General features: G+C 39.5%; 1 pseudogene; it reads left to right on the top strand.

The window, feature by feature from the left end:
- The first annotated feature begins 5,878 nt into the window (after positions 1–5,878).
- Positions 5,879–5,992, top strand: LOC147822271 (small nucleolar RNA SNORA70; annotated as a pseudogene).
- Positions 5,993–6,202: the final 210 nt, after the last annotated feature.

Here is a 6,202-nt window from a genome sequence, read left to right as displayed (position 1 = left end):
TTGCTCAGAAAATCCCCACTGCAAAGGAGGGTGCAGCTGCCTCTCCAGCTTCCTGGTTATGCATCCCTTGTCAAATTAACAGGAAGTGTAATTCTGTCAAATATTAATCCTGTCTTGAAGGCTATGGTTACTTTGGTGGAGAGAAATGAGGGTAGAAGGTGAAGCAAAAGAGAAAGGGAAAAATCATGCAGAAAGTAAACAGTGAGAGACTAGAAGCAAGGCTGGGTCAGAAGGTGAGCAGAGGCTATTAGCAAGAGCACTGACAGTTTTGCTAGATTCAAGGGGCTTCTAACATCACCAGCTGCTTTTTGGTAACTGCAAATCAACTCTCTCACCATGGTTCCTGGTTCTGTTGGAGTTTTCCTTTTTAATGTCATGAAAAAAATATAATTACCTGGTGAAAAATTTTATACTTTTAAATATGTTTACATATATATGGAATTAAAAACTTTGTTATCTTAGAATTGTAGGATTATGGATAAATTTTTATTCTTTTTCCTTATGTGTGTATATGCATGTATACTTACATTGTTTTTCTTTTTTCAGTACTCAGGATCATCCCATAGTCTTGCACATGCTAGGGAAGTGCTCCACCACTGAACTACATCAGTGATAGAATATATATATATATATAAAAATGTATATTTTCTATAATGACTTGTAATAGTAAACTAAAGCTATGTTAAAAAGTGTAGTGAAAAGACAACGGAAGAAAATTGTAGAGTTAGGGGAAGGACAGTTTTTTGAAGCACATGATGACCCAGATATTTAAATGCACTATAAATTTCTTAGTGTTAATTGCCTCCTCTTTGCATTTAGTAGACACTTGACTACCATTTATAGTTTTTTATTGGCACTAATTCTTACATCTTTAGTGCTGTATTTCTTACCCAGGGATGCATATGGGAATCAGCTGGGTAAGTTTTTCAAAATACCTAGCCAGGGCATTATCAGCAGAAATTCTGACTCAGAATGGCCAGGTAGAGTCTTTTTTGAAAAACCTTCTATGGTGTTCTCAGATTTATCCTGAGGGAAAATTTCATGGTGTGAAGGATAATCCACTGGGGTACTGAAAGAAAATATTAGAGCTAATTTTATTTTCTACTGCACCTACCTAAATATATTGTGTTGATACTTTTATGACATGTATAACTTGCAAATAAATTTACATATTTGAGGGTATGTTAAAAATGTATTTCTTGGAAGGAAAGACAATTAAAGAACTGGAAACAACAACTTCAGAGAACTCATTATGAGAGGGATAACTCAAGTGTCCTACCAAACTAAACTTCTTTTCTGGGCTGAGGTAACAATGATGAGAGAAATTTCATACCTCTTATGATGACTCACTTTGACCTACTTTGTTTCCTGCTTACTGGTCTGGTGTCATCATTTTTGGGCATATTATATTTGCAGGTAGGCTCAGCTGTCTCCTTTGTAAACACACATGCACATACATGCAGCTACTGCAAAGATCCGAGTGTGGGAAGCACCCAAAGTCATAAAATCTGATCATTATTTCATAGTTCTTATGTGCTACTTTTATAGCTACTCTGAAGAAAATCGATTGTCTTAACTTGAAAAGTAAAATCACAATAATTAATAACTGGTAACTAAATATTGATTAAAAATTAAAACAACATTAAAAGATGAATGAAAAGTAAATCTCCCAATTTCCAGGTAAAGGGGGAAGATAGAACATACACACATGCACACCTACATTTTCTCTCTTCTGAGAAAAGGGAAGAAAAGGATTTTATTTTTTTAACTTTCTGTAGCAACAAAATCTTGAAAGTTTGAAAGTAAGAAGTATGGCTAATGATAGTGGAGACAAAGGAAAACTGAATCCTGAAAGAGCACTTGAGAAATTCAAGAATTCAAACAGAAATCAAACAGAATCCCCAAAAGCTTAGAAATTGGCAGCATGGGGCAACTCTGGGAATGAGGTGGGACATGCTAAAACCAGGAGTGGGTCAAAGTCTGTTTAGGAAGCAATTAGACTCTCAGACCTTTTCCCTTTCTGCAGAGCCAGGCCAGCATCCCTTCCCAGAGAGGCCAGAACAGAAGGTCTCCAGATGGGAGGGCACTGGGCAGAGTTGAGGGCTGGATGCTGTCCTGGAAATGGAGGGACTAAGTGCAGACACTGAGATCCATTACTGTGTCCCCACAATGCAGACAACCAGAATTATGTGCTTCAGGCATAAGCCTCGTAGAGTCCTCTCAGAGGAATTTGGTTTCCTTCAAGAGGAAAAACTTTAAGGTACTAATACAGGGGTCCTCCAACTAAACACCCCAGCCTTCCATCAATAAGCCCATACAAATTCAGAACTCTCTTTCAGCTTTTTTTTTTAGCTCCCATGCTTAAAAAAGAATAGATAATCTAGGTTTCTCAGCTGTTGTGGAAAACCTCTCATATGAAATACAGAGACCAAAGGAAAAAGAGATTGTGTAGGTTGAAGAAAACATCAAACACCCTCTGATTAATATCCTCAAAGCTAAGATATTTAACTACCAAATAAGAAGATGATGTAGGAAAAAGGAACATTCAGGGAACAAATAAGAACTCTTGGAAATTAGAAACATGGTAGTAAAAACAAAAATTCAATAAGAGAAAATGACAGCAAAGCTCTCGACAATGTGAGCAAAAGAGAAATAAGATAGACAAAGGAAAGGAAAGATAAGAAAATTAAGAGACCAGAACAGGTGGTCTAATATATGCAAATAATAGTACCAAAAACAGAACAGAGAAACCAGAGGAGAGGAAGTCATTAGAACATAGAATTCAAAGATGTTCCCTACAACTGCTGAGTATGCATTTCTGAATGAATGCCCACACAAAGATGGAGAATAGACCCCAAGCCAAGGCACATCAGTGGAGACACTCAGAACAGTGAAGACAAAGAAAGGATGCTACCAGGTCCCAAAGAGGAAGAGCAAACAGCCCTGCATAAAGGATTGTGAGTCAGAATAGCTTCAGATTCTCAACTGCAGCCCTATAGGCCAGATGCTAACGAACTTCAAAATGCTCAAAGGAAATCATTTCCAAGTTAGAATTCTGTACCTAGCCCAAACAACCCATGAAGTCTCAGAGCAGATTAAAACATTTCAGACTGGCAAGGTTCGTATCACCTACCTCTGCCTCAGGAAATCCTCCAAACAGGGGCCAAAACAAGGAGCAAACTAAGAAACAGGATATTAGTGTTCAACTAGAAGGGAGGCAGGAGAATCCCTAGATGATGGGGAAAGGAGATCCCAAGATAAGAGTGCTGTCTCAGTGCAGTTTCTTGGAAGACTCTGGGAGAGACTTTTTTTTTTCAGACACTGGTGAAATTATGAGAATACCTGAAGGTTCTGAATATCTTGAAACCAGACAAAGACAAACTACAGACATAAATATATAGAAAATGGAGTAAACAAAAAAAAAACCAAGACAGTTCCAGGGACAACAAAAAGGTTTGTAGGAAAGGAAAAGTCATGGTTTACTACATGGCTAAGCTATGACTAGTGTTTCATAGAATAACATAAACATTCATTCTTCTGGTCAACATCACAACATAAATATTAGAAGACTGAGGAGTGGGGAAGCGTGAGTATGTGTGGCCAGGCAGCAGTTGGAAAGACACCAAATCCTAATTTTCTATGCTGGGGAAATCAGATAATGGCTATAATTGAAAAAAATCGTAGACTAGCTTTTCAAGTATATTAATTCAGTGATCTGAGATAAATAACAAAAACATCTTCTACAAGGGGTTAAAGTATGGGGGAAATGGTAAGGAAGGGTTGGGTGATATTGTTTTGTATAAAAAGCTTTGTACAAATATATGTGCATGTATAACTGGCAGAAAAAAAGGAAAACCAGAAAAGTACCTATTAATACTATGTTCAGGAAAAAAGTCTATCTTCTGTTCTTTCTGAATTTCAGTTCCTCCAGCTCTGCTCACTGGATACCCTTGCTGTTCCTCCTGTATCCTTCAAAAATGTCCTATGTCTATATACTTGTGCTGGCTTCATAAACTGCAGGACCAATCAAATCTTGTGATCCACTGCTGACTCTTGACTTTGAGATGCCTAGGCCACTTGCCTTATTCTTTGAGGTTCCCAATCTATTAAAAAAGAAGTTAGAAAAATGGGATTATAAAAATGTGGCATGAATTGTGTGACTATGGTAAAAAATCGATACCTTTATCAGATACCAAACTTTGTCAGAAGCCTAAATTTCAAGGTATCTGTGAGGCTCAGGCCAAGTAGCCCTTCTGCACCCCCAGAAAAGCCCTACTCTGTGACTGGCCTTGTTTCTGCATCATTTTCTAATTTTGCAAAGTCTTCCCCGGCCCTGCCTGTTACTGCACTATTTCCTTCCCTTTTACAGAGAATGCATTATTCTATACTTGACTTCACTAAACTGCAATCAGTTCAAAGTAACTCCACTCCCCTTCCTCAGCCTGCTGTTACCTGTCCCTAGAATCAATAAGTCTTCCATGCTAACAACCCTCGTTAATTAATTCAAACACCCTCCTCCATCTGTTTTCCATCCTGGAACAGTATTCGCATTTAATGAGCATGCTCACCATTCCATTATGCAGGTCACACATAAAGGGTTGTGTCATCAGACCCAATCCTCATGGTCACCCCAGGTGTTATGCCCTCCCAGGTTAATTATAATCTGCTGGTACTCATTCTCCAAGTATGCAGCCACCTCATAATTATGTGGGCTAGAACTGAAATTTTAGACCAGTGATTTGCAAACCTAGCTGCATACTAGAGATGCCTGGGGAGACTCTTAAAATATGGGTCCTGGATCTTGCCACAATCCTATTTTAACTGTGTAAAAAATTTAGCCCAAGTTAGATGTAGAATCTTTTTTGTCTTTTTAAAGAGAAGAGAAGAAAAATATTGGCAATGACTTGCAGGGCCCTGCAATGCAAAGGAGAAGGAGAAGTCTGTCAAGCTTTTAAGTTCTCCTCTTTCCTTTCATTCTAAAAAAAAAAAAAAAAAAAATTAATGAATTCTGTTTTAGTTCCTTATTTCTAATGTAAAAAAATTTATCTCAAATTTAGTGGTTTAAAAACAACACAAATGTATTATCTCACAGTTCTGGAGGTCAGAAGTCTGGCATGGATTTCACTGGGCTAAAATGTGGGTGTTGGCAGCAACGTAGTCCAGCTTCTAGAGGCCACCCACACTCCTTGGCTCATGGCTCCATGTCTCTAGCAATGTTGAACTGAGTCCTTCATATGCTCTTATCTCTCTGGCTCTCTCTTGCCCTCCCTCTTCTGCTTTTAAGCACCTTTGTGATTCCCCTGGACCCACCAGGTAATCCAAGATAATCTCATCTCAAGGTCAGCCAACTGGCAACCATCTGACCTAATGTATTCCTTTTTGGGAGTAGGACATGGATGTCATGGGGTGTGGGTAGGCATTATTTTACTCACAAGACCATTTCAGTTGCCTTCTAATAACTTTTAGGTATGACATGAGTGAGAATGAAGCCCCCCTGGTAGAATTCTAGGTAAAAGTCACCTATCTGGGGCAGTAACATTCCTTGTCTATACCTAAGGACCTGCACCACAGCCCAGGGACCTACTGGGACCAGGGTCTGCTCTCACAGCAACCCAAAGAGCAGTTTCCTGTCCCTTGCCTCTGAGACCAGGCCAATAACTAACTCCCCATTATGAGATCACTGTGCTCAGAGGAAGCAGAAAATCTCTTTCTTGTTGGCATAAGGTGGGGCACCTGTGAGGGTAGCAGCAATCATCTCTGGATTAATCTCCACCTGCTCTCTCAGTCTGTAGTTACACAAAGGATTCTAAGCCATCTACTCCTGTTGGGGACCTCTTGGTGTCTTCCCATGCTTTACACTGAATCAGAAATTCAATCTTCAGGAGAAATTCAATCTACTTGTGGGTGCCCAGTGGCTACAAACAGCAACTGCTTTAGTTGTGTACACAGATTGTTGCTTGTATGGGCTGCCCTAAGGGACCTTGAAAAAGTTCTTCCAAGTGGATGTTCTTATCTCTGATCTCATGCTGTCCTCCATCTAGGCTCCAGACAGGTATCAGTGTGCCTTTGGGAAGCCCCACAGTATAGTGGCAAGGATTCATGTTGGACAAGTCATCACATCCATCTGGGTCAAGCTGCATAACAAGGAGCGTGTGATTGAGGCCCTTTATAGGGCCAAGTTCAAACTCCCTTGCTGCCAGAA

The sequence above is a fragment of the Heterocephalus glaber genome, unplaced genomic scaffold, assembly GCF_053883595.1.
Source record: "Heterocephalus glaber isolate CG9 unplaced genomic scaffold, H.glaber_assembly_v1.0 deba00001666, whole genome shotgun sequence".
Lineage (NCBI taxonomy): Eukaryota > Metazoa > Chordata > Mammalia > Rodentia > Bathyergidae > Heterocephalus > Heterocephalus glaber.
The sequence above is the reverse complement of the archived record's forward strand: the minus strand, read 5'-3'. Positions and strand labels throughout refer to the sequence as shown.